This window comes from Cryptomeria japonica, chromosome 10 (genome assembly GCF_030272615.1).
Source record: "Cryptomeria japonica chromosome 10, Sugi_1.0, whole genome shotgun sequence".
Taxonomy (NCBI): Eukaryota; Viridiplantae; Streptophyta; class Pinopsida; order Cupressales; family Cupressaceae; genus Cryptomeria; species Cryptomeria japonica.
The window spans coordinates 134850974-134861481 of record NC_081414.1 but is presented as its reverse complement, the minus strand read 5'-3'; positions in this window follow the sequence as shown (position 1 = coordinate 134861481).

The following is a 10508-nucleotide window of genomic DNA, read 5'->3' as shown; positions in this document are numbered from 1 at the left end:
TGAGGGCACTCATGTAGATTCGTGTCTTCTTGTTCCCGATCATCTTTTGTTTCAGAGGAGTTTCTTTTTTCAGCATCATAGTAGTCATTTTATGATAGTGTTTGCATCTTCTTCATGCTTTAGTAATTCTTCATGCTCATCTTTTGTTCCTATCTTTTGGAACATTCTTGTTTGGAGGGTTCTTAGTCCCTCACTTGTGTTTCTCTTCTTGGAGAGGAGTTTTGTTCCCACAGGGTTTTATCCTTTTCTCCACTTTACAAAGATTTCATTGTACTTGGGTACCTCATCAGGCCTTGTTGTCGGTACCCATTTTTACTTTCATGCATCTAGTCCTTAGTTTTTTTAGCTTCTCCCTAGCTTCATCTTAAGGGGCGGCGTTGGAGTAATAAGGTTCTTTACTTAATTAATTAAATCATATTGATTTATTAATTAAGTCACCTTTTACTTTATTTTCATTTAAGCTAAATTTAGGAAGCTAAACTTAAGTGCATTAATAATTAATTTATTATTATTTATTAATTATTTTTTAGGGTTTTTATGTTTTTATGTTTTGATCTCCTTTTATAAGGATTGATCCCTTTGTAATCCTTACCAAACAATCTGATTATTATCATTGCATATTTTTGCTCTAGGTTTTAAAAGCAACCTTTGTGTTTTGTGTGAATCATCCATTGTTCTAACAAGTTATTTGCATGCAAGTGTTCACTCGGTTCTACAAGGTTGTATTTCATAACTTTAACATGGTATGCAAAAAAGATGTAGGAAAAAAGCATGCAAAGATGAATGCAAGATAGGTCCTGGCACAAAGCCTTTGGTGATGCCAGACTTTCTTTGGCCCTACCAAATTTTTTGTAGCCTCCGCCAAATCTTTTCCAGGCAGATTTTTTTGGCAATCGTTTTGTTTTCCCGGTCGCTGCCAAACAGCTTTCGGTGGCCGCTAAATGTTTTCGCTGGCTGCATATTTTTCAGGCGAGATTTTCCAATAGGGTATTTTTTCGACAGGGAGGGAATATTCTTAGAATATTTTGCTAACATCAGCATTATGTCATGTTGACGTTGGCAGTTCAGACAGTTTGCAAGGCCCCCTGTGACCCTCTTTGTGCCCTAAATGAGGGGTTTATCTTTTGGCCATAACTTGGGTATACGATATCGTTTATGGCAAATGAGATATCGTTGGAAAGCTGGTTTCGTCTACTTTCTAGATATGTGTGTTTCATCACCTGTTTTTTCTTTTGGTACATTCTATAGTTGTTTGAAGTCAGAGGTGCTATTTTCAGTCCTGAGCTCATAAATTTTTGCTAGTTTCTCCATTTTTCGCAATTCGAGTGGTGTTGGGACGATGTTTTAGAGCTCTTCACAACCATCCATGCACTTTTTTTCAGATTTTACTCCAAGTACATTATATTCAATTTTTTGTGTTTTCACACTCTGGTGAATTACTTGGACATATGAGCTCATGGAAACTTCTCGATTGCATGGGATGACTCATTTTTGGTTGTTCTTCATGTATTTCTAGTCTTCTATCTTTTTTTGACATTTTGAGCTTTCATTGTAAGCACATATTATTTTGTAAATGCACTAAGATAAAGTGCCTATGTATTGCACATGTATTATGGGATCTTGCACATCAGTTTTGTGTCATATTGTACTCGCACTATGATATAAGTGTCATGGGGGTTTGATGTTTACCTTTGTTTTGCCTTCATACCTTTCTCATGCATGTGTGCCTTGGTTTGCACACCCTTTGTATTTGATTGTACTTTCATGTTTGCATGGTCAGATGTTCTTGGTTCTTATTCATGCACTACATTATGGCTTTCAGATTCAGTGTACCTATCATACCTCTCCCTTGTCAACATTATGCGGTGCTAGGCAAATGCAGTGGCTAGTTACCCATGCATTTTGGTGAGATCCAAAGTACTTACCATATGGACATTGTTGCATTCCTATTTCTAGAGGTGACCTTGCATTTTTCACTTGATCCATTCTTTAGACTATTGGTACTTGTGCCATTTGTATCTTTGAGTTCCAGATGTTTTGCATGTATTTGCCATCTGATTCAGATTCGAGTAGTGTCATTGAGGGCACTCGTGCAGATTCATGTCTTCTTGATCCTGATCATCTTTTGTTTTAGAGGAGGTTCTTTTTTCAACATCATAGCAGTCATTCTACGATAGTGTTTGTAGCTTCTTTATGCTTTAGTAATTCTTCATGCTCGTCTTTTGTTCCTATCTTTTGGAATATTCTTGTTTGGAGGATTCTTGGTCCTTCACTTGTGTTTCTCTTCTTGGAGATGAGTTTTGTTCCCACGAGATTTTATCCTTTTCTCCACTTTACAGAGATTTAATTGTACTTGGGTACCTCATCAAGCCTTGTTGTTGGGACCCATTTTGCTTTCATGCATCTAGTCCTTAGTTTTTTTAGCTTCTCCCTAACTTCATCTTAAGGGGGGTGTTGGAGTAATAAGGTTCTTTACTTAAATTAATTAAATCATATTGATTTATTAATTAAGTCACCTTTTACTTTATTTTCACTTAAGCTAAATTTAGGAAGCTAAACTTAGGCACATTAATAATTAGTTCATTATTAATTATTGATTGATTTTTAGGGTTTTTAGGTTTTTAGGTTTTGATCTCCTTTTATAAGGATTGGTCCCTTTGTAATCCTTACCAAATAATCTGATTATTATTATTGCATATTTTTGTTCTAGGTTTTAAAAGCAACCTTTGCGTTTTGTGTGAATCTTCCATTTTTGTGATAGGTTATTTGCATACAAGTGTTCATTGGGTTATGTGAGGTTGTATTTCACAACTTTAACACTTTGGAGGATTGCATTTGTGGAGCATGGCATGGGATGTGTGGATTCATGCTTGGACACATGGGAATGTATTGGAGGGCTTGACGGTTCGAAGGTATTTATTGTTACTCTATGTTGCTTTATGGTTGACTAATATGATGGAGTATGGATACTTTTGGAGGCTAGGTTTTTCCATCATGAGGGTTTTACCAAGGTATATCTTGTGTTATTTTGTGGCTTGTCTATTTTATCATTGCATTACGGTGATTATGTAAGTTTGTATGCATGCTTTTATCTCATGGGTTATGTTGGAAATAGATTATTTGTATGTGGGTTAAAAGCATTATTTCCTAAGAAGTGGTATTAGAGCTTTTATGGTTGATTTGGAATGATAACCCTAGCTTGAGTGGAAGAGGTGCAAAGTGGAAGCCATTGTTATGTATGAAAGGATTGGGACATTACAAGGTATGGAACACACTTGCAGGCTGTTTGATTGTAGATCTAAGGGCTTTAGGTTTTTTGTTATGATGGGTTGTTTGCAGACTTGGGGTTTGGAAAATAATGGTCAAAAGGGTTTCCTTTGGATATGCATTTAAATGAGGGTTTTTTGGGGGAGTTTGCAAAAATTTCCTCCTAGGGAAAAATGAACCTCATCATTGGATCTAGGTTGGCCGAGAAACGAAAATTGATATAAAATATGCCTTAGTTTGGTCACAGTTGAAAATAAGGCAAAATTTTTGTATGGTTGGCCTCGACGACCATCAAATTTGATCAAAGAGTCTGCAGAGAATTAAAAAATATTTTTCTCATCATCAGAAAAAAGTGTACATGCGAAATTAATAAAATAAAATAAATAAAAAAATTTAGGGGAAAAAATTTGAAGTTAAAAAAAATAAAAATTCTATACCCCATGGGGGGACATACCCGCACCCCCACGAGCTACTAGTCCATAAATTGCAAGCAGGGCCACCCCATATCCGCAATGGAAGTACCAACTTGTCAACCGACAATGGTTCTTGCCGATAGTGGATCTGTTGGAGTGGGGTTTCGGTCAGGGGTTTCGAACCCAGGGAGTCTTTGGTCGATGAGCCCACTCAGTACCGCCAACTCGAAAACATTTTCAATTGTTGATAATCCATTGCCGCCGACCCTGAAAACATAGGGACTCGACCAGTGAGGCCTTGGGGCCCAGTCTAGGTTGGACCCCATGGGGCCACCACCCTTATTTTTAAATCACCAATTCTTTTATTATCTGACTATATGTCAATTTTTTTTATTTTGAAAATTAAATCAAGATGGATATTATTTTGTGTACAACATCAAAAAATTATTTAAAAAATTAAAAAAAAACCTATGGAAAGTGACTTAAATTAAGTTAGATTGGAGAAAGTTTGAAATCCACAAAATATGGGCAAGGTGGCTGATTTTATTCAATGGGGCATAACTTTCACCCAGGATGTTCAGTTTTTGATTTCTTATACTTGTTGGAAAGATGGTTTTGAACACTATAGTTTGGTATAAGTTTGGTTCCTTGATTTTATCATTTTTGCATGTTTTGGGAGCATGAAAGCCAACTATTCTCCTTTTCACAAATTTGGTCATAACTTTTGCATATGCAATCAAATTTTTGATTTCGAACAGGCATTGGAGAGCATGTTTTATTGACTACTCAATGGTGTTATTATTTTATCAGTTTGATGAGTATGGAGAGGTGTGTACTTGTTTGATCACTTGTAGGTACTGTAGACACCCAAAATTGTCATGTCTAATTAAATAAATATTTTATTTATTTAATTATCTAAGCTTAATTCTTCTATTAATTAAATAAATCTTCATTTATTTAATTAATTCATTTATCCTCTTCTAGCCTTATTTCTCATTTAAATAAATACATTTATTTATTTAAATTATCCCTTTCCTAAATTAAATAAATACTTTTATTTATTTAATTGTCCTACTTCTTCTATTAATTAAATAAATCTTTATTTATTTAATTAATTCATTATCTTTTTCTACACATGACACATGTCATTCATCTCTTAATTCCTACACTACCTATCTCTTTCATTATTTTGGTATTTCTTATACCTACCCTCTAATCCTAGCCGACCTCTCTTTTTACACCTCTCAATCTTAACCCTCCATTTCTTATTGTGTCTTCTATTTAAGGAGATGCTTTCTTCATTGTCAAACCCTAATGACACATCCTAATGACTAATGACTGATTTTAGAGTACTTGGCTACACTACGATCCTACTTGCAACCACATTCCGTTCTTTGTTGAGCTCTTGTGCATATTAAAATCTGAGAGCAAATATATCAAGCAAGATCAATGGAGATAGGAAGAATGGAGATCAAAACCCTATTGGACATGTGATGGTATAATCTTTGTGATTTTGAGTTATTTTGCATTGTCTTAGGTTATCTTCATATGTTATGGTGGATCTTTGTTCATTGTTAGGCTAGGGTTTGGTGGTTGAATCCATTTAGCCTTTCAATATTATTATTATTGTTATCCATTTTCACCATAAACATTTTGGCACACCCGGTGGGACTCTTGTCCCTTTGCATTTAACCTTTTTGTTTCAGATTTCACATTTTTGAAGTTGCAGATCGGACAGTTTTCGACTACATTTTAGGTCTTTCCGCATCTGCGAGTGTTCGGATCGCGTTTTTATGTTTCAGAAGCATCTGTGATATCTATAATCGCGTCTGTGTTTCTGCCAATTTCTATTTTTGCAGGTTTCTAGAATCACGTCTGAGAATTTTAACCGCGTCTGTGCTGGATCTTATCGCGTCTGCGTTCGGGAGAAGCGTCTGTGATCTCTGAGCGTGTCTGTGCATCACAGAACCGCGTCTGTGTCATACAGACGCGTCTGTGTCTGGTATAAAGGTGTCTGTGCATTCTGTTCTGCAATATTTCAATTTTCTTTGATTCGGGTTTTCGGATTTTGTACTTAGGGTTTCAGATCTGGTTTATTTTCGGCTAACCCTTGCAGATCTAGCTAACCTGGTTTGTGCAGCTTGCTTTGAAGGCAAAAACATTTTTGTTGAAGGCCCCTTTTCACAAAGTCTTTTGGGTTTTCTAAAATTTACCTAACTTGTGTTCTTGCAGGAAGGGGTTATCATTTGAAACAACCCAAACTACTAACATTTTTGTTGCAGGGCCTTTGCTAGGGTTTTGTAATTTTGTTGTGTGCCTTGTTTTCATAGATTAGCAAACACTTACATTGGTGCACTAAAATTGAATCATTGTCTTTTGTGTCTTGAGCAATAGGCTCTTTTTGTTCAATCTTTAGAGGGCCTGTCTTCCCGTGTGGTCATTAGGACTACTAGTGAGAAGAGAACGACCCAAGTGGTAGCGAGGAAAACCCACCTCTTCTGAACCACTATAATCAAATGTATTCATGGTGAAAACTATGGATAACGTGTGCTGATTAGTTCATACCGACACTATGTCTCCCCATAAACCCGTTTGATCAAATTTATTTGATCATTTGTAGGGCGTAACCCCTACCGGCTGGGAGCCTTCTGTATTTACAGAGCTGAAAGTGCCGCATGTATGGCCACACGAGCGGATGCCCTTACTAGCACCTCTTTGTTTTAGATGCCAAAATCCTTCTAGTTGTTGAGGCAGGAGGTCGGACCTCTGGTAGCGGCCCACACACATACGGTTCTTAGTAGAGATACAAAGTTCGCCATGGGGAGTTTTCATGGGGACTGATGCTTGGCTGACCCGAGAAGTGAGTGCCGAGGGTGGAGCCAGTGAGGTCAAGCATCTAAGTATCCGCTCTGAATAGCGTAGCCTCGGGGGTAAAACCCTATGTGGGATCAACAACTATTGTCTTGGCTAGCCCTAAGATTTGTGATTTATGCTAAACACTCAAACATTCAAGGCAAAACAACAAAACATTGTGTCTTTTGTGTCTTCAAGTGTATGCAAAACCTTTTTACATCAAACAACACACTTTTGGAGTCTAAACAGTTTGCAAACATTGAGTCATCAACATTGTGTCCTCTTGTCACGAAAAACAGTCGAAAAATCAGATTTGGTCACAACAAAACAACTTCACAGATAGAAAAAATTGCACTAAAGTTACAGAAACGCGTCTGTGTCTGTTCAAACCGCGTCTGTGTCTTGCAACCGCGTCTGTGAGGTACATAATAGCATCTGTGTCTTTGTCCGCGTCTGCATAAAACAGAGTAGCGTCTGTGTCTTGGAATCGCGTCTGTGAAGTATACAGAGGCGTCTGTGTCAGGATTTGAAAACTTTAACAGTCAAGCAAACAAAGAAAATCAGTTTCGGCATACTTGAGCTTCTTAGGTTGTCTCTTCAGGTTTCATCTAGCATTCAGCCTGTTCTAAGGTCTCACATAGTCCATCATTGCTTCATACCTCATTTTACATTCACAATTGTCTAAAATTGAGTCAAAAGGTTACTTGCTTGTCCTCATCATACTTTGTCAACACACTACATACAACAACACTTTGCTAAGTGGTCCCTCATCAAGGTTTCTTACCTTTGGATCTCATTTGGTCTTACTTAGAGTCAAGGTCAGCTTACCTCATCAAGAGAAACGATCCTCTCTTTGGAAGTCACACCTACTCTACTACTTACATACTTGATCTTACACTTTGGACATTGCAAGTACACCTCAAGATTCATTTACACTCCATACAACTCTTGGTCTTCCATACTCTTGTCATTTTTCATCTAGTTTCTCACATCTTGGTCTAACACCTAGTTCATGGTTGAAACCCGCCTTCAAAAATCTAGGAGAATAGCTAAAGAAGCTCAAGAGTCCGTAAACATGAGTTCTTATGAGTATGACAATGATCTATTCTACAATCCTGAGCACACTACATTAACAGACATGAATGTTTATAGACACAATCCAAATGTGGAAAGCGCAAACACTATAAACAACAATGCTACACACAATGACACAGTGGACAATTCTTCAATACTATCAGCAGACATACAAGAATCCATAATGGATCCTCAATTCAATAGATTGGTTGAAGAGATAATGAGGAGAGATTGTCAATACTTTTTAAACATGATGGCACAAAGTGGAGCTAAAATACCGCATGATTTTGACTTATCTCAACTTATGGAAAGTCGACCCTCACAACAAACTCAACCTAACATGGATCAAAGGAGACCAAATAGTGGAGGAAATAGAGGACCAAATAATATGATGCCGGAGTCACCATCAGTTTTGCTTCAAAAACCAGCAATCCCACATACACAAGCTCAAACATATGATACTTACACTCAAAGACCCTCATGGAGGCCTTATGCTCAAACACATGCTCAAGGTATAGATCCATCAAGACAAGTGGATACTCAAGGACATCCTCAAAATTTTGACACAAGGAGACCTCATGTCAAAATTGGGGGCAACATAATGGAAAATGAAAGGCCTATTGAATATGGTTTATACACACAAAATAGATATGGGGTTCCTCAACAAGAAGTTATGCCAAGTGCTCCATACATGTTGCAACAATATAGACCTCCATATGGACATGTCTACGATCAGTATCATCCATATATGCAACAAGCTCCTCCTCAAATGGGTGTTTCAAACGTGGGGTATGCTACAAGAAATCCATCTCCTCCCAAGAATAATTTGGAGCAACAAATTAGAGATCTACAAAAGAAAATGGAGGACATGAGTACACCAAAACCTACATACACTATGAGAGATATATGTCCTTATCCCTTTGATAAGAGCATTCCAATGCCTCCATTTCCTCCACACTTTGTAACGCCAAAATTTGACAAATATAGAGGGAGAGGAGACCCCAAGGCACACATAAGACAATTCTTCACAGCTTGCATTGAGGTAGTGGCAGAAGAAACATACTTGATGAGGTTATTCCCACAGAGCTTAGGCGATCAAGCTATGGAATGGTTTTCTCAATTACCTCCTGGTATTAAGTCATGGGGCGACTTAGCAGAGGCATTCATTCAGCATTTCTCCTACAACATTGAAACAGATGTCTCAGTTACTACCTTGTGCAATACTAAACAAAAGGAAGGAGAATCTTTCACAACATTTTTACAGAGATGGAGAAACTTAGCTAGCAGATGCTCTTGTGAAATACCGCAGAAACAAATGGTGGAGATGTTCACACAAAATGTTAATAAGGCTATTGGCTATGATCTCAGAAAAGCTTGTTTGTCTACATTCAAGGATGTCATTGAAAAGGGCCTAGCAACAAAAAAGGTCTTAATTGAACAAGGAGTTATCAAACTATTCAAAGAAAACAAAGAGGACTTCAAAGGAAAGGACAAACCAAAATTTTGGAACAAGAACAAGAACACAGTTAATGATGGCGTTGTTGATGCCAATACAGTGAGACCAAAGTTTGTCTTTTCTGGATCAAGTTCTACCAACAATCAGGTGAACACTCAAACAACTTCTAGACCACGAAGGAAGTACACTCCATTAGGGGAACCACTTGAATCAGTATTCAAAAAGCTTGTGGCAAACAAAGTGATCACAGTTCCAGAATTTCCTCCTTATGAACCAAAGGTAAAACCAAATTGGTGGAATGATGATGAGTATTGTGAGTTTCATAAGAGCAAGGGTCACAAGACAGGTAATTGCCATCGATTGAAAAACATTGTGCAAGATCTCATTGACAGAGGAGATATAGAGATTGAGGGACATTCATCTAATCAAGAGCATGAGATGTTTAAGGAACCATTCCCAAAACATGACAAAGGAAAAGGTAAAGTCACAGATGATCAAGCCAATTACACTAGAGCACCTTACAATTATGATTCTACTATCAATCACATCTCAATGGACAATCATATTTCTACTATTACTATCAAGAACAAAAATCCTGAGAATCCTTCTCAGAGACCCAAAATTGTCCTAAAAGGTGTGGGATCTTCCTCCGAATCTACCTCTGAATGTCATGTTACAACCTGTCGAGGTAAGATTAAATTGCCAGGTACCTCCACTAAGAATACCAATCCTTTATCAATTAAGCCTGAGTATGACCTTGTAGAACAATTAGGGAAAACACCCGTGCTCATCTCCATTCTGGAACTTCTACGTATATCCCCTGCACATAAAGCTATCCTTGACAAAATCTTGAGAGATACTGCCGTCCCTACTGATCTGAACGTGGACCAGTTTCAAGCCATGGTGGGATACCTATCCGTTCCACACTCCCTCACATTTACAGAAGCCGATGACGCCTCCATAAGTCAGCCACATAATGCACCTCTACACGTTGAAGCTTTCATACATAAACACCGAATAAAGCGAGTCCTGATAGATGGAGGAGCAGGTCTTAATATTTGTACCTTGAGTACCATAAGACAATTGGGATATTCTGACAAGGCTGTGAATGCTACAAACCAAATCACAATCAAGGCTTATGATGATGAAGAGCGCTCGTCCAAGGGCACAGTCACCTTACCGCTAAGAATAGGGCCAGTCACAAAGGATGTGGTTTGTCAAGTCCTAGATCTTGATCTCACATACAACATATTGCTAGGACGTCCTTGGATTCATGAAATGAGGGCAGTCCCATCAACATACCATCAGTGCATAAAGTTCCCTCACAATGGAGTCGAGGTAACGGTCAATGGTGATCCAAATCCATTCATATATTGTAATAACTTGAGATCACATACTGAGACTATCATCCCCAACAATCGTGAGGCTACTCCTTCTTGAGCATA